At 44.5% G+C, this 18718-nt stretch overlaps 1 long non-coding RNA gene across 2 annotated transcripts in view; it reads left to right on the forward strand.

Moving 5' to 3' along the window:
- Positions 1-18718, forward strand: part of LOC145714941 (uncharacterized) — a 203480-nt gene that overhangs the window by 160717 nt on the left and 24045 nt on the right. For both annotated transcript variants that reach the window (XR_014137064.1, XR_014137065.1), the window contains exon 3: positions 652-883. This is a non-coding gene — a long non-coding RNA (uncharacterized LOC145714941). The remainder of the gene's footprint in view (positions 1-651; positions 884-18718) is intronic.

An 18718-nucleotide genomic window follows, 5' to 3' on the forward strand; every position in this document is an offset into this window, starting at 1 on the left:
ACGTGTCTCGCCTCCTCCATTGTGGGTTGAAAGCTGGCAAGGAGACCCTGCGCGTTGCGCTCACTCAGAATTCAGGGATATAATCACATAGCTGTGGGTCTCACAAGGTCAGTGCTGTGCCTTGGCCGGAGAGTTTAGCAACAACAGGCTAACTGTTGAAAGCATCAGTGACCTTTTTCCAGTGGCTGCTCTAAGAGAAGCCTGGAGAAGCAAGAGAGGAATGAGAATTGAAGATGTGTCTTTAGAGAAGCATTAAGTGATGGGGATGCAGAGGTGGGGTTTGGGAGAACTCCAAACACTTGAATATGTTCTGGGTCCAGCTCACCAATTTCACAGGAATTACAGCCTTCATTCTATTCTGTAATAAGATCTTCCTTTCTCCTTTTTCCCCCTTTTCACTACATACTTGACTTCAACACAACAGGATTGAGGTTATTTGTAGAGAGATGCACTCGTTTTTTTATTAAGTCTCGCTTTTTAAAGTATTTTTGTGTGCATTTCGATGGGGACATAGCACCAAGTTTCCTTATTTTTCACTTTGCTGTTTGCTGTGTTGGTTGAATTAGGTTCATTAGTTTTGTTAGAAATCGTCAACAGGAGAGATGGACTGGGGTTTTTTTTTTTAATGTTTTCAATGTTTATTTATTTTAGAGAGACAGCGTATCAGTGGGAGACATGCAGAGAGAGAGGGAGACACCAAGTCAGAAGCAGGCTCCAGGCTCTGAGCTGTCAGCACCAAGCCCGACGCGGGGCTCGAACTCACAGACCTTGAGATCGTGACCTGAGCCGAAGTCGGTCGCTTAACTGACCGAGTCACCCAGGCGCCCCAGGATTCTTTTTTCTTATTGGAATTTTTACCCATCAGCTGGATGACAGTGTTCAGGTAGGTGACTATTGGTTCATCGCATGGCTGTGATAGCTTACTTGTCCTAGGCGCGTGGAATGTGTAGGATTATGACATTTTATGTGCATATGTGTGTGCACGTGCTCGCGTGCACATTTTCCTTGTAAGATTGCGTAACAGAAGGGTCAACCCTTTATCTTCTCCATGTTCCAAAAGATTCCTCTTTGTTTCCACTTCTATGTAACCATCCAAATGGAACTGATTCCCGAGCATGATGAAAGGGGAAAAAAAACCAAAAACATTTTCAAGCACACAGGAACAAACCTTTTGAAACAGGAGGAGAAGGGCACGTGTGTTTCAACAGGCCACGTGGAATACAGTTTACTCAGTAATTACGACCACGATAGCTGTTTATTTTTTCCACTCTGCGGCATTTCTCCCTCTTCTGCCCATAAGCTCCGTGTCTGCGGATGTGCAAGTTAAATTCTGGCCCGTAAATCCTATGAACAGGAGTCATGAAAATTTATGGTAAGAGGTACAGTTCTCCTTTTTCCTGGGAGTCCTGCAGGCGATCCCTTATCTGGGTTATGCAGAGCAGGGAGTGTTTCGGGGCCGGCGATCACGTGTGTTGTGGTTAACCGTGTAGCTAGAACATTCTGGTGCATCTGAAGAAGGCCGGCAGGTGTGAAGTTCCTTGAGAGGGACTTCTCTGAAGGTCCTGCAGTCCACGATGGTAGAGATACAGATGTTGAAATGGAAGTAGGCATAGACACAGGCGTAGAGATGTTTGTGACTGTGTGGACATCCAGACAGTCTGGTGCCCCCTTCTCCCCGCTGTCCCACTTCTTGGTCTTCACACGCGTGGTTGCTGCTAACTTGTGCGGACACCCTTTCCCTCCTTGCTCCCGATGTCAGAGCGGTGGGAGCCTGGCAGCAGCAATAACCCTGATGGTGACGGTGCCCTGTCGTGCAGCACATCACATTCGTGAAAGATGTGGAAGGGGGACCCTGCCTTTCAGTCACAGCTCACTGGAGACACTCTGTCGACCATACAGGTTACTCTTCTTTACCAACTTTTAGTACTTTTTCTTATGGAGTTGAGTTTTAGTTTTTTTCTCCCCTTTGAGACTTTCATAACAATGTTTAGGGTAGTCTCAACAATGAAGAGATTTCCTCTGATGATCAGATTTCCTCTGATGAGCAGGTTAACACCATTAATGACCAAGTGTTGGAGCAGTGCTTTGCAAACTTTGTGTGAGTGTGTGTGTAAGTGCGTGCAACACGCACATTGCAACTCTACTTCCCCTGAATCTTACAAGGTGACAGAGCATAAGACAATAGACTGCAGTCAATTCTATAATGTTCTCTTGGGCGTCTTGTAACAAACACAGCTTCTGTTTCCACAGGTCTTGGGTGTTGGGGGGCTGAGTGTCTCATCTCCCATAAGATGGTGATGCTGGGAGGGGCGCCTGGGTGGCTCAGTACGTTGAGCATCAGACTTGGGCTCAGGCCATGATCTCGCAGTTTGTGAGTTCGAGCCCCGTGTCGGGCTCTGTGCTGATGGCTCTGGAGCCTGCTTTGGATTCTGTGTCTCCCTCTCTTTCTGCCCCTCTCTCCACTCATGCTCTGTCTCTCTCTCTCTCAAGAATAAAAAAACATTAAAAAGAAAGATGCTAATACTGTGTAGCAAGGGAAACATGGGCCAGCGAATCACAGCGTAGAGACCAATTGGGGCCCACCTGATGTGTGTGTTCATAAAGTTTTATTGGCACACATCCATGCCCATTCTTTTATGTATTTCTGTGGCTGCCGTCCTGCTGCAATGCCAGAGTCGAGCAGTCGTCACCCAGACCGTACAACCGGCAGTCATTATGTGCATTGTTTGGCACTTTGCAGAAAATGTTGGCCATCCCCTAGGTTAGGAATTCACTTCTTTATTAAAGTGGGATATACGCTTCCCTGTATTAAATTAAATTTCCTAACATCGCTTCAAGAGGCATCCGCCATTATCCTTTCCACTTTCTATTTCATTGTGTTAGTTGATGGTATGGTATACGTTTCGTGTGTCCATTTACTTCAGATCCTGTTACTTGCCTGATAGAGCCTTTGCTCTCTCTCCCTGATGAGGGATGTGCATTTAGCTCTTGATAGGTTTTATGCTGTTGCCTCTGGCAGTGGAGGTGGATGCCAGCTTCCAGACTCTTCATTCCTCTCAGATGCTGCCATGTGGCCAAATCAAGTCTGCCTGCCCACTGGTCTCACTTGGAAGCAACCCCTTCCAATGTTGCTGATCTAATCTAGCTGGCACAAGGGAATGAGTTTGATTGGGGATCGCTGACCCCACATTCTCCTCTTGGGTTATAGCCCGAGCCCCCACAGCCAACATTTTATTTTCTCCTTGATAACTGCCTGGTGCCCTGTTCCCAAGGCTTTTGCTCCTTTATCCTGGAAGATTTCCTGGAGTGCCCCGCACTGTGGGGCCTCCTCCAACATCTGGCTTCCCTCGACCTGTCTCTTGTCTGATCTTAGAGGTGACCCTTGCGTCTGGGCTGCTGAGAAACCCCCACCCTGACTATCGGTATTGCTGTAGGCACACACACGTTTGCATTTGTCTGTTTCTAACACATCTGGGCATGTGGCTCAGCCGTTTCTTCAGTTTTGGTCACCCTTCCAAAATGGAGAACAAATGCGTTCATACTCGAACATGATCAACTCCGTGCATTCTAATACAGTCATCCCGTTTGCCTCTAATCCTGGTAGCATCCTCTAGATGGACAATCTTTTGGGGTAGCGTTTACTTTATGCAGAAAGCTTGGTAACGGACAGATATTGCCACAAGATAGCTGATAGAAATCTTTCGGTTTGCGTTAACTAACGGATTACAAAAGGGAGGTTCCTTTTCTTTGCCTGAAATCTCCGAGGTGCCCCAGGAAGGTCAAATCCTATGAGCATTACACATTTCTCAGAGCGTCGAAATTAATGGGGCATTCGGACTTTTCTGCCTGCCTCATCTATGTGCTATTCACTGGACCACAACAGCCACCTTTGAATTGGTGTAAAGGCATAGGTGTTTACCCAAACAGGATGGCAGGTCGCCAGTATAAACACAAACACAGACAGATTTTATGAGGTGGAAAGCAGTCTGTTCCAGCCAGGTATCTTCACAGATTGAAACCAAGAGTTTCTGTCCAGAAGGACTACAGCAAAATCTCTCCTTCTACATATTCTTTCCCAGGTTAAGGTCAAGCTCCTTGCTGATATCATCCGTCATGTATATTTCTTTTCCTCCATGAAGGATTTTGTATAAAATAGTCTCTTTCACAAATATCAGCTTTCACTTACTGAACGTCCCCTTCATCACAAAACCACTGGGGTTCTGCGTGGCTACGTGATGGTTGAAGACTGGAGATTTGGTCTAAAGCAGTATTTGGGGAACTTGAGATGTCATTGGCTTCTGTGTGCACATATATGTACCTTCTGTGCCTACTTCTCACGACCGTAGGAAGGAAATTGGAGAGGGTGCGTCCCCGAATTCTGCATCAACATAAACATGTCCTACAAAGTCCGGGACCTGTATTTAAAAGAAGCCAAGTCTCTCAAATTTCTGTAATGGATGTGTTCTCCAAAGAGAGTTTTTGGTGCTTTTGATTGGGGAAGAGGAAGGAGAAAATACACACACACACACACACACACACACACACACACACACACTGCTATGGATAGAGACAAATTTAAAACCAAATCAAGATGCCAAGAATGCTTCACCAAAAAGAAAGGAGTATCTTCTTTTTAAGGAACACATTTAACCGATTTCCAAAGTAGACAATGCAATTGCTTCTGTTCCTAATTTCTCGAACTGGGTTCTCCTGGACTCAGGGTACGGAAATCAGGGTGTGGACTAAAGGCAGGCAGAATGCAAGTCTTGTGAAGTTGCCCCCGCCGTGATGATTTCCACCCACATAGGAAAACATAGGGTGGCTCTCCTTTAGAACATAGAGGGTCTCATGGACCCAACATGACAGGCTCCCTTTCCAAACTCAAATTAATATGGCAGTAGACAATGACCGTTCCATTGAAGAGACCAACAGGCTTATTGAAAGGGATTAAAACTCAGGACCCAGAAATATTAGTTAATGCTTACAAGTACTAGTGCTTTATTAACAAAGAATACAGAGTAAATCCTTTTTTTTTTTTTTTTGCCTCCAATAAATTTTCAAGACTTCTTTATATCTAGCCACATCTTACTGTGTCTGTTAACATTCATTCATCTGCAATATTGGAAGCCTCATTAATTATTAAAAACAAGCAAACAAAGACAGATTGAAAGGCGCACCATAGCACTGGCTTTTAGCCTCAATTCAATAGATTTCTGTTGAATAAATATTGGTAATTCTATAAACACCTTCACAAATTGTTACGGTCTTCATTAGCAAATGAACCTTGTCTTGTGTACATGTTAAATAATTTCATTTGGAGATAATTGGTTGTAAGGTGTTTTAAATTACACTCTTTGAGAAAAGAGGGTCAATTTCAATTTAAAGAAACTGTAAAAGAGTTTCAGACTGTGCCAGGGCGTGACGTTCATGTCGTAAATCAAACCTCATTTTCTGCGCAGAATTACTAATTTATTTTGCTTGGATCCTAATGCTCATTTGATCACAAATAGATATGGATGTACAATAAGATAAGCCCACAGACACCTAATTTGCAATTTTGGACATTTAACAGTTTTTAAAACGTTTTACATTGCGAATCTCCCTTCCTTAGTACCCACAACGCTTTGATATGTAGCTGCATTTAAGAGGCATGGGGACTTTGGCCTGAGAAGTCTACATTTTGAGGATTTTCATGTTGCTTAGTTTGATTGTTATAAAGCAGAAAGCATCCAGCCTCCCCCCCTTCTAACCCTCTCAACCTGTTCCAAATCCCTCCACCTCAAGGAAGTTGCCCAGAAATCATTGACTGAAATGGCCAGCATAAGGGGGAGTAATGGATTGCATTCAATAATTTCTATCATTCTGAAGACCTTTATTTGATGTGAATAATATTATTTCATCTAAATTGTTTACTTGTGAACTTAGAAACATTCTAATAATATTGAGACATCCAAGGAAATACGAAAATTGTGCCTCAAATGTAGAGATATTTTTCTCCCATAGCAAATCATGTTTTCCTAATCCTAACCTTTAGCAAATTGGCAATGATTCCCAGTAAATTACTGAATTTTATCTGATGTTTGAAAGGAAAAGTTTTCCTGGGTAAATACTCCCATTGTTACATACTTCTGAAGAGAGAATTTTTTTTTAGTTTTTATTTATTGATTTTGAGAGTGTGAGAGAGCATAAGCCAGGGCTGGGCAGAAAGAGAGGGAGAGAGAGAGAAAGAGAGACAGAGACAGAGAATCCCAAGCGGGTTCCACAGTCAGCATAGAGCACCTTGTGGGGCTAGAACTCAGGATGGGAAGGTCTTGCACACAGAATATAAAATGGAGCAGGAAGTGGTTGGGATTCCCAGAACGAGGCTGTCACCAGGACCAGAAGTGCTGGGATATTGAATCTACCGGTCCCATTATATCAAATGCTATCATGACTAGTTGGGATGCACTCACGTGATATCCTTACATCTTCAAATAATGATATCCCAGAATCGTGTGTTTATTCCCTCCAGTAAGGTCTTTCATATTCTTCTCCAATTTCTGTTTCCCCCACCGCAGATAGTAGATTGTGTGTGTGTGTGTGTGTGTGTGTGTGTGTGTGAATGTGTGTCTGTGCATGCCCATGTGTACCCTTGAAGATGTATTATCTCTAGGGGTGTAGACGTAATTGCTTCTGATACAACAATTGAATTGAAAAGTAATAAAACTTGGTACCTCAGAACCAAGGCAGATTAATCCATCTGCCCTAAAATAGCATTCAGTATTCTCTTCTCTGTGCCAAACAGAATGGGAGACACACAATGGGCACTCCAACTGGCTCATGAGAAATGACAGGCATTTGCTGATGACAAAATAACAATCCCGGACTGAGTGAAATGTCCCCTCCTAGAGCGAATATGCATAATCTCTGGTCACGACCTCCGTCCGAAGCCTCAGGACAAATGTATGCATCCGTTTGAATGTTAGCGACCCAACGGAGCCTCCATTGAGCTTGCCAGAAGCTGGCAGCTTCCTGGAATGTCCCCTGACTGGGTAGTGTCCCCCTGAGAGGACTTGCTAATTTCTGAGAAGGCATCTCGGTCCCAGAATGTACGGTGATCTGGAAGATGTTCCAGATTAGTCCTAAGCGCAGGGGTGGGGGGAGATTAAGTGGACTTTTTACTCGGATCTAGAATATCCCAATCATAGTCTTTGGCAACTGCTGCCTCTCTTTCTCCCCAGGACCTCCACTCTTCTCCTCCAAGTCAACAGGAGGCTGAGCTAAGTTTTGAACCTTCTTCAGCTCTCTAGTGTACGTGCCTGGGGCTGATGGTAAAAGCATAGCTCATATAATGAGCCAGCCTCACATTGGTCTTGCAACCAACATCAATACCCTCACCAACAAACAGAGACTTTCAAACTGCACTTGCTACTTAAAATAATTGTTTCACTTGTAACCCCTGTGAGTAGACACTTCAGATACCTTTCACTCCCAGCTGAGGCAGGAAGGAAAGTGTGTTCCCAGACTGGGTGCAAAGATATTAATGTTGATGTTTTTAAGTGACCATCTGTTACCTTTGATTTGATGCGTACCTGATTCACACTTCCTTTTCTTCTAACCTGCCACATTCTAAAAATATCTGTGCAAAATACTCAGTACACAAGTTTGTTTAAAGATACCACAGATAACACCATCGAGGAAAATATGGGGGAAAAAAAAGTCTGTACAGTATTGGTCAAACAATCTTCTAATTACTAGCTAGACGACTAATTAAATTACATCAGCTCAGTAGTTTTAATAACCAATTCCTGTACGAAAGGAAACATGTAGACATCACAGAAATTCATATTGTCTGTTAGTTTCCAGTTTTCAAAACTGGGATGCATATTTTGAAAATATCAAGTTCAGAAAATATTCACCAACACCCAAGTTAAATATAATGTCCATACAGTCTGGCTTCAGAATTTTTTTTCCAAAGGCTTTTTTCAGCTGATCAGTCCTTATTCTATTCTATTCTATTCTATTCTATTCTATTCTATTCTATTCTATTCTATTCTTTTCTATTCTAATCCATTCCATTCCATTCCATTCCATTCCATTCCATTCCATTCCATTCCATTCCATTCTTCTTTTCATTTCCAAACATTTCATTTAGGGAGGCCTGTTTAGCCATGGGAATGCATTCAGCACTGATGAGGCAACCTTTCCTTACTTTTTGAAACAAGCTTTCTGATGGATGTAATCATACAATACTAGAGACTTCATGATTCGCCTGACGCAGATGTATGTCACCTGTGTGCTGGTGGCATGTGTTAGGGCTGGGGACAGAGAACGTACTGTCCCCTGTGTACTTCTGTTGACGTAGGAAGTGTATGTATTCCTGAGGTCCAACCATTCATCATTTGTGTTCCCAACACTATAAACAAAATGCTGTATCAAGAATCTGAAATAAGGAGGGACGCCTCGGTGGCTCAGTCGGTTAAGCATCTGACTTCTGCTCAGATTATGATCTCGCGGTTCATGTGTTTGAGCCCCCAGTCGGGCTCTGTGCTGACAGCTTGGAGCCCGGAGTCTATTTCAGCCCGTCCACCAAACAAAATCGAGGACCATGACGAGCATTAATTTATCTAACATCCTCCTCACGAACACGTCTCCCCATCTTGACTTAAACATCACGGCAAATCCTGCATTCAGGGTTTTCTTCATTTGGTTAAGTGAACGTATGCTTCATCAACACGTGCTCTTGAATGGGGATATGTATTTTATTTTTTCCTTGACTTTGACAGAACAGGGTGACGGGGGGAGGGGATCTGTCACCTGGTGGAACTCACGGTCTTAGTGTGTAAATCTATCAGACATTCACGGTGCTATGTATGAACGGGAACCCTGAGCTGAAATCAAGAATTGGAGGCCTAAGCGACAGAGCCACTCAGGCTCCCCTCACCTCTTTTTCAAGGAGGATCCCCCAATTTTTCTGACCCACAATGCATGAAGGATGCTTTCAGCTCACATCTGCACCTCCCCATTTCAGGAGGCATGTGTTGTGCAATTTTTATACATTCTTTTAACCCCTTAAGTAAGTTCCTTTGGATTCCTAATTACAGACAGTTTTGACAGAGGAGACTCAAATATTATCACTTCTTTCTCTCCTTCCATCCAGGTGATTTTATTTTTCTCTCAAAATCCAACCCCGTGATAAATCTCTGCCATGCAGGGACATCCCCAGCTAGGTCATGGCCCCCTCTTTTGATTTTTGGTACCTTGTTGGGTGAAACATATTCGTAATGCTGTTAGATTTTTGAAACCGAATTCCTAAGTGCAATGGACTTCTTGTTTGTTGTTTGGTTTTTTTCCCCCCACCGCCTGTTAAACTCACATCAGCCTTAACAGCAGGATGGGGGCCATTACATGTGTATCGCTCCCCTTTGTTCGGTCACTTGTATAAAACTGGGATGATATACTTCTTGAATGGCCCGTGAACGTCCTCTCTGTCGGAAGCCCTTTTAACCACTGCTGTAGCGTTTTCAGCACGTAGGATTTTCATTCCTGTCACCTCTTGGTAAGCCAGCCCGAAAAAAGATTCTTAAACTTAGCTTAAGAATGACGTCCCTCCCGAACGCCAGAGTCTGTAAAAGGGTGATGATATTCTCCTCTGCATTTCATCTCTGCCTTACCTGCATTGATGACCCCTGCTCTATTCATTCATTCATTCATTCATTCATTCATTTAATTTTGAGAGAGATTGACAGAGACAGAGTGCAAGCAAGGGAGGAGCAGAGAGGGAGACACAGAATCCAAAGCAGGCTCCAGGCTCCCAGCTGTCAGCACAGAGCCCGATGCGGGGCTGGAACTCACGGACTGCGAGACCATGACCCCCCCCGAAGTGAGAGGCCACCCAGGCTCCCCCATCCCTCCTGTATTTAAAATGTAATCCCCTTGTATTGTTAGACAGTTGACTCGAGAAATACTAGCCATACAGCCCCACTTCTTTCTATCTCGTCTCCTCATCTGTTAGTCAGTATTGGCGGAGACCTACCTCTTCTTCCAATTTGTTACAAAGAACAACTCTTGCTTACGTTGAATTTCCCAGTCCTACGGTTATAATCTCTACTGTCTGTTTCTTCTCTTACTTGGTTATCTTTCCCTTTACATCCTTGGGGTTTGTGCTACTGTTTTTATCTGTTTGTTAGATACTGTTGTTATCTTTATGGGAAATACTTCATTCTTTTCAAGATAGTGTGTTTTCTCATGTAAATTTTCAGGACGTGATATCCCCCCATGACTCAGTCTATTTCAACATAGTATTTTGGTAGGTGGGACAACGAATACCACTTATTTCTAATAATACTTTGGATTTCTGGTTATAATGCCTCCTGTAACCCAGCGCTGATTTACGTAACCCATGTTTGTATGTTTTATTAAATAGGCAAGAATTCATTACCTACCTTCTCATTAATGTATACATTAGTGTCCATCCATGTCAATAGAATATGGAGGAAATGGTAGACAGAAGCGTGGTCTCCAGGCACTTTATCTTTGGCGTTTCTTGAGCGTTCTTATGACTTAATATGTGGTCAACTATTACAATGGTCTGTAGGCGCTTAGGGAAAGATGCGTATTTTGAACGGTCTCCCTGACACCCACACTCTCTTTGGGACATTTTTCTGCACCACTTCCAAATTGTTTTCAGAACTGCACACTCTTCCAAAGCTGCGGACCTCCCGACCTCCGCAGGCCGCCGGGGTGTGTGAGGACATCAAGGTGTATGGGTGGGGGCCGGAATTCACAGGGGCAGGACGGGAGCCAGCACGGTGCCTGCCCTCTTCATTCCCAAATGGGCAGTTTTGAGATGCAGCTCAACTGCCATCGGAGGGGTCCGCCCAACACCTGTTTTTCTCAGCTTCTCACAAGGTCAACCCTCCTTGCCGCCTTTCTGTGGCTCAGGAGAGGAGCCGCCTCAGAAGACTGAGGCCACAGTAGTGGACAAATAAAACAAAAGCTCGTGTTGCCCCACAGTTCAATGTCACAGACGTGCGTCGCTGCCCGAGGCTCATGCAGCCATCACCTTCTGCAGCCCGCCTGCTGATGAACCTGCTCAAACGGCCCCAGCTCCACGTGGGCCGGCTCTGTCTGCTTTGTTCCTTGCTGTCCCTTGCCATTCTTCAAGGATCCGTGTCGGCAGAGGCAGCTGGAGGCTTTAGGAGGGGACCTGCATCATAATTCAGGGCACACATAGCTCTCTGGATGGACAGTTCTCTCCACGCCTGTGTGTACGTGCACCTATGTGATTTATCTTCCTGGTGCCCACCTGCCAGAGTCCCCCAAGCAGGGCGTCCAGAAGAGTCCCAGGGCGTCAGTCAGCCCCCTCGTCCCTGTCCCCTCTGGGCTGATTCCACACCTACTGGTGTCAAAGACCTACCTATTCACTGACCCTCTCCCATTGTAAGCCTCAAGGGCAACTAAACCCTGCCATCATAAAACGTGTTCGACAGCACGAGGACCTGTTTTGAAACAACACCAAGAAGAATCTCCCTCCTGCCCACCCCCCGTGGCAGCGATCTGGGGGAAAGATGGGCACGCTGTGTGCCACAAGCATTTTACGGTCAGAATTGAGTCGGCTCGTCATGAAGGGCCAGTGGGTAGTCCTGAAAATGAAGCTGCTTACTTTACAGACTTGAGAATGCAAAGTGTCTCCTTGATAACATGCCGTTTTCATTTCCCCGGAACCACATGTGTAATTAGCTGGCGGCACAATGAGGACCTTATGTTGTCCTAACCTTTTCTTCCTTGCCCGTTCTCCGGCTTTTAAACATGCTTTTTACCTTTTCTATCTGAAGCCAGAAAAACCACAACATCCCAAAGGGAAGAATGCCAAAACCTGACCGGTGTAGAAGGGCGTCGTCGGAAACAAAATGGGGAGTTGCGTGAGATAAATCATGAGTAAATTTATGTTAATATTTTTATAATTAAAAAAACCAAAGCTGAGTGACTATCAAATCAGTTCCAAATAATTACTTGCAAGTATATTATATGAACACACATGTAAATTATCGTGATGTTTTCAGCCAACACTAGATCGTTACTGTTCAGTCATAAAACTAAGATATAGTGTAGAAATAACTCAGATGCAAAATATTATACGGGAATCTATTTTGTAATTCCCAATTTGTCTTGCTCTTGTTTGGTTGATACAACCTCCACGATCGAACTCTGAAATAGGCCCTATGATTTCAGAGCTGAACTCTCCGGATGTAAGGTCTCCATTTAAAATCCTGGGTGACCAGTTTCACTGGGAAACTAATTTATTGATTTTCGTTTTTTTCTGCATATAAATGATATCCTAAAAAAAAATCTTGGATGATTTTTTAAGTAGCTTTATTTTAAGTAGACTGACACATGCAAATGCATGTTCTCCGCCATATTGGTTCCTGGTGGAAGTTGGAACCTCTTTGCATTGATCCTGTCAAGATTCCAAAAATATGGAAGTCTTCTCCAGGAACTACAGGGCATTTTCATAATTCTGTCTTCTACCCACCGTCCTTGTTTGGATGTCATTTTGGCCATACAATTACATTATGGAAAGAAAAGTCTTCCTCCTCACTTTCCATATTCACCCAGGCCGCATCTAGACTCTCACTCAGCATCTTCCTTCTGGAAAATTGTAAAATAAAGTTGCAGTCCTAGGTCTTCTGATCCATGATCTTTCCCCATATGGTGCCCATCATGGCCTTGAAAAGCCAGAGACAGATTCCTGGAAGAGGAACTGTAGTGATGAGCTAGAGGGAGTTTAGCTTTATTGTTCTTGTGTCTAAACTTCAAGGTATCTGCTCTTCCAGTGGTTTGGGGACCGAGAGGCACATTTCGCATCATTTTCACCAGCAAGGTCCCCTGCGTCCAAATTCTACACTCTGAGTGTCTTGCTTCCACCCAGGTGCCACCTACCTCCCCAAAGCCCATTCATCTAACACAAAGACACTAAATGTTTATACTGACTGTGCCAAGGGATGGGGAAACCAAGTAGAAAAAAGACTAGGGTGAGTTTCTTCTTCAGCATCTCACAGTAGTTGAGTTGTGAGGTCACACTGAAGGGTATTGTGGCGTGTACAGTGGGTCCTTCGTGTCCATGAGCCATACAAGCTCAGTGGCGGTGACGATGGCTGGACCATGGCAGAACTCACTGGGACATGACAGTTGGGATGGGCTGCTACATGAATGCTGCTTACATCCCTCGTTCTACTGAGTGCATGCAAGTTCCAGATCTCCTCACATGCCCGCCCAGGATAGCCTGTCCCCTGTGTCCCTCTGGCTAGAGCTCAGAACACAGGGTGAGGCTCACCGTCTACACTGTGGTGCCTACCTTTCGCTTTGCCATATTAAGCATATGAATGTGACTGCGCTGGTCAGCCAACAAAGTCTAGCCATGGCTGAAGCAAAATCCTTACTGCTTATTAAAGCAAAACACAACATTTTATATGCCTGTTCATAAAGCCATACACCCCAAAGACAAAAGAAAAACAGAATTAGCCATTATGTATGGGTTGTATTTTTTCAGTAGGTAAAGTCCCCCATTAACCTACAATTGCTAACACCCTCGAATAGGGGACAAATTGAGCACTATGTAATCACTAAGAGGTGATATGCTTCATAATAAAGTCTCTTATTCTTTGCTTTTTCAAGGAAAAACCAAGTAAAAGAGGGCCATCCGTTCACAAGATTTGGAGATAATTACAATGGAGGTGCTTTTGGGAAATGCTTAAAGTTTTTAAATTTTTAAAAAAATTTTTGTTTTACTGTTTATTTTTGACAGAGAGAGAGGGAGAATGAGTGTGTGAGCTGGGGAGGGGCAGAGACAGAGGGAGACACAGAATCGGAAGCAGGCTCCAGGCTCTGAGCTGTCAGCACAGAGCCTGACGCGGGACTCGAACCCACGGACTGTGAGATCATGACCTGAGCTGAAGTTGGATGCTTAACTGAGCCACCCCGGCACCCCAGGGAAATGCTTAAAATTATTTCCAATGTAGAAGGGCAAATGCTCAAGAACAGTTACACCAATGCGTCATTCAGAATACTGGTGGGGGCGACTAATTTGCATTTCTGTGATTTTTATACATAGATTTTCTGCTACTAGAATTTAAGGCGTAAACACTTTCTACTCTTCTGAAGCTCTCCATTTTCTTGGTCTCCAGTCTTTGCTTTTCCAAACATCGTTCAACAGAGAAGCACCAAATACAAACGGCAAATAGACATGTGTAACACGAGCCGGTAAAATAGTCTCATGGGATAGCTGGACCCTTCTGAAATGCGTTTCATACGTGTAACATTTTTCGTGATAGGCTGATGCTATAGTGTTGACATCAGTGACTTCAGTGCTACCATTAAATGTAGGATTTTTGTGTTCCCTCTGCAGCACTGCTATGTAGAAAGTGCCTGATTTTATTTTGTTTTGTTATTGTTTTAAGTTTATTTATTTATTTTGAGAGAGAGAGAGCAGGGAAGGGCAGAGAGGGAGAATCCCCAGCAGGCTCCGTGCTCTCAGCCCAGAGCCCAACACCGGGCTCCGTCCCATGAACTGTGAGATCGTGATCTGAATCAGAATCAAGAGGTGGACGCTTAACTGACTACGTCACCCGGGAGCCCCTGAAAGTGCCTGATTTTAAATCATGCAGAGGGATACCGTAGGAGGACCACGTATGAAAGTGCCTGATTTTAAATCATGCCCACAAAGGGCAGCTGGAGGAGTCCCTGCTAGAAGTCAGTGTTCTGAGCTCGCCTTGATCACACACACATAAAGACTCCGAAGTCCCAGGTACCGTTCAATACAAGCCTGCCCCTGGTGTGGGACATTCCAGAACCAAGAAGGGGCCTAATCCCATCTACTTCTGGCAGCAAATCTCTCTAGGAGGACACTCTGAAAACATTGTCACTCACCATGAGGAGCTATCCTGCCTTCCTACGAATGCTCAATCATCTTTGAGATATGCAAAAGGCATCTGAGAATTTTACAAAAACCAATCTTCCATGCCACTTATTTACTCTAAGAAGCCCCCCAAATGTTTTCCAAATGTGCTATCTCTTTTTTTAAAATTTTTTAAAATAATGTTTATTATTAAACATTTAATGTTTTTATTTATTTTTGAGACAGAGAGAGAGCATGAGCAGGGGAGGGGCAGAAAGAGAGGGAGACACAGAATCCAAAGCAGGCTCCAGGCTCCGAGCTGTCAGCACAGAGCCTGACACGGGGCTCAAACTGACGAATCATGAGATCATGACCCGAGCTGAAGTCTGACGCTTAACCGACTGAGCCACCCAGGCGCCCCTAAATGTGCTATTTCTAATTTGAAAGAAACCAATGAGCCAAAATACGTCTAGTCTTCAATGAGAACGCTTATATTGTTGTTTTGTTTCAAATGCAAACTCAGATTTCTATCTCTCCCTCAAGGAAAATTGCATTAGAAACTATGGATCTTCAAATAAAAGATGCTGATTTATTTTGTTTTAAAAAAGAAACCACGGTTTCCTGTGTTGATACTTCATTCCAATTTTCTACCTTCCCCTGGTAGGAAAGGAAGGGGTGAAATGTTGCGTAAGGATTCTAACTCAGCACTGAAATATCCCAATACCAGTCACCCGGTGTTTTGAGCTTGGGGGTGGGGGGGAAAATGTGACCTGCTTATATAATATCCAGATATTGTCTCAGGAATAAGTAGATCAATTACAGTTTCTCAGGGATGTTTCAATTACTTGACTACTTTAGTAAAAACGTTTTTAGCTACCTGATTAATTGCCTGACTTCTGCAAATTGTCTGCCACCATCATGTAAATCACTTGGAACAGGAGGCTGATGCCTTGTCAGGCAGGAGGATTGGAGGTCCGGCTCAGCTTAATGGAAGCCATGTCGATGTGAAATTAAAAAAAAGAGAGAGAGAGAGAGAGACACGAAAAGGGACTGTTTAGCTATAACCTAAGGACAAAGTAAGGTCGAATTGCTGCTTGCATTATTTTGACACATGCAATCCCAAGGCTGGTGCTTTTCACCAACATTGCCATTGCAACCTAAGGGAGTCTGGGAACTGTGTATTTTCCACCAGAAGAAGTAGCTCCAGGGAATGTGGATTCCCTTGAAGATTCTGCTTCAGAAAGTCTAGGCTGACAAACAGCAATGCGGTTTTTCTGAAAGCTTCTCAGATGTGTCTACAGATCCATAGGACTTGAGAATCCTCGTGTGCGGTTTTTCCCAAAATGAGATTGTTTTTTGTGAGGGAAAGAGGGAGGAGATGATGCTGTGGGTCTTTGAGGTCGAATACGTTTAAGAGGGTTTTGTTTCAGCTCTCCTTTTTAGACATGGTCTACACTGGTGGACACTGTCCAACACTGAAGCTCCTAGTGAGACGGAGTGGGTGAGCAAATTGAGTTTGTTTAAACCAATATTTCTCATGTGGTAAAACCATAGTAACCCTCGGAGAAAGTCTGTTCACGCAACCACATCATCCCCTGACCTGTAGACCCCAGTGGTTACAAGAGAGTGTGTGACTTCAGGAAGCGTAGGGAAGCCCAGCCCCAAACACCAACATCCTCATGGCGGAGGGGCCCGCCCCTTCACCTGGGCAGATCCCACAGGGGCTAAACAGAGAGACCATCACAAGAGTTAATCCTTTTGTGTTTGGATTTTTGGGTTTTCATTCACGTTGGTGGTCTCTGTTGCTTGGCCGTGATAGTTCCCCAAGTAGCCCCTCATTAAGTGGCTTTAGCAAAGCCACTAACTCTACTCCTCCTTTGACAGAAAGGAGCTAATGTAGGTGAGTTTCAGGTCTTCACTGAAATGTTTGCGTTTTCGTCCAGATTTAGTGAGATGTAACTAACTCTGTTTCCAGGTATTGGTCCTGCTCAGAGACATAGCACATTTGATACGAGAGTAAAGACCCAGGGAGTTTGTGCCTTGGATGTCTCTTGGACGTTGGATGTCCACTTGCTCCTTTCCTGTGTCTCTGAGTGTCTGTCTCTCCCTTTATGCCCCCTTCTGTATACCCCCACCTCTCTCTCTTTCCTTATCCTTTTCCTTTCAGTGCAGCTTCTAGATATGTAAACTCTGTGGAGTCTGATGAGTCCTTTCAAACACCCAACGCTTGGGAAATCTTTGCGAACATATAAACACGTTTTGAAATTTTTATCACGTTGTAAAATTTTCATGCACAGCTCCTGTTCTGAAAAGAAAAACAAACAATCCCAAATGTCTCTAAAAGTGAGTAATTTCAGGGACGAGGCTTCTTCCCGAGGCTTGTGCTAACTTGTCTACCAGTAACCCCAACTGCGCAGTGAAACTCCATGTTTCCAAACCCAATGCTGGCTTCTTCGCCGTTGCCCGTACCAAGGAGACAAAAGCAATTTCACCGGGTGAAAAAACGGTAGGATTGCATTTCACATAAAATGTCAGATTGGTCTCAGGTAGAAAAGTTATAGTTTTGCTATGTGGCAACCATGAAAATGATCAAGTCAATATAGATCATTTTGGCCGTCAGAAAACTCCTGGGTTCTGGGTTCAGGTTCATTTACATGTTTACTCCAACTGTGAGCAGCTAAGATCAACATCTTTTCAGGAGTGTGGAAGATAAAGATCTTTGCTACTATGAATGCCTACTGATGTCTTTATCTTCCACACTCCTGAAAAGGGCAAGGCTCTAAAATGTGGGCATCGTGGGGAGCCGGAGTGGCTCGGCCGGTTGGGCGTCTGACTTCAGCTCAGGTCATGATCTCACAGTTCACAGGTTCGAGCCCCGCATCAGGCTCTGTGCTAACAGCTCAGAGCCTGGAGCCTGCTTCCGGTTCTGTGTCCCCCTCTCTCTCTGCTCCTCTCCCACTTGTGCTCTGTCTCTCAAAAATAAGTAAATTTTTTAATGAGGACATCGTATTGGCTACCGAAGCCCACGTGACAACAGATTGATGGAAGAGCCTTAAATCGATAACCTTCTCATTTAAGGTCACTTCTGAAGACTACAGATTTCCTCATTCCTGGCTCATTATGGAAGTCTCTAAGCGGTGGATGTTTTCATCAGGCAAAGGTGGGGCTGTGGGGCATCACTCAGGTGCACACATTCATCCTTTCTCGGGAAGGTTCTGCACCCGGTACCAACGTGTGGGTTTTGCCACCACTGAACAATTCTGTGACACCAACAGGGTATACTACAGTTCAACTCAATTCTGACACTATCTCCCGGGAAATAGGGTCAGATCCCACACGGTAAGGACTCAAGTCCTACGAGACTGCTGCCAAACGTCAGTTGCCAGTTGGAAGCCCAGGTTGTGACCTGGCTGGCTGCGAATCAGGGTTCTAACCACCCCGTTCTTGGTCGGATTCGTCTTCTAGAGCGGCTCACAGAACTCAGAGGAACATGTTACTAGATCACCGGTTTGTTCTAGAGAGATACAACTAAGGAGGAGCAGGTTGGAAAAGATGGAGAGAACTGTTTCCTCACACTTGGTCCTACAACCCAGCTTCCATGCCCTCCCCAGATGAGCCTGTCTCCCCAAACTTCCCTGTGTTCGCCAACCCCAGAAGCCCTCCAAACCCTGCCCTTTCGGGTTTTTATAAAGCACTCAGCACATAGGTATGGTTGATTAAATCCCTGGCCATTGGTGACTGAACTCAACATCCAGCCCTTCCCCCCTCCCCAGAGAGATGGGAGGTTGGGACCGAGTTCCAACCCTCTCCTCAGGGGGTCGGTTCCCCTGGCAACCAGCCCTC

Source organism: Panthera onca, chromosome Y (genome assembly GCF_046562875.1).
Source record: "Panthera onca isolate mPanOnc1 chromosome Y, mPanOnc1 haplotype 2, whole genome shotgun sequence".
Classification (NCBI taxonomy): Eukaryota; Metazoa; Chordata; class Mammalia; order Carnivora; family Felidae; genus Panthera; species Panthera onca.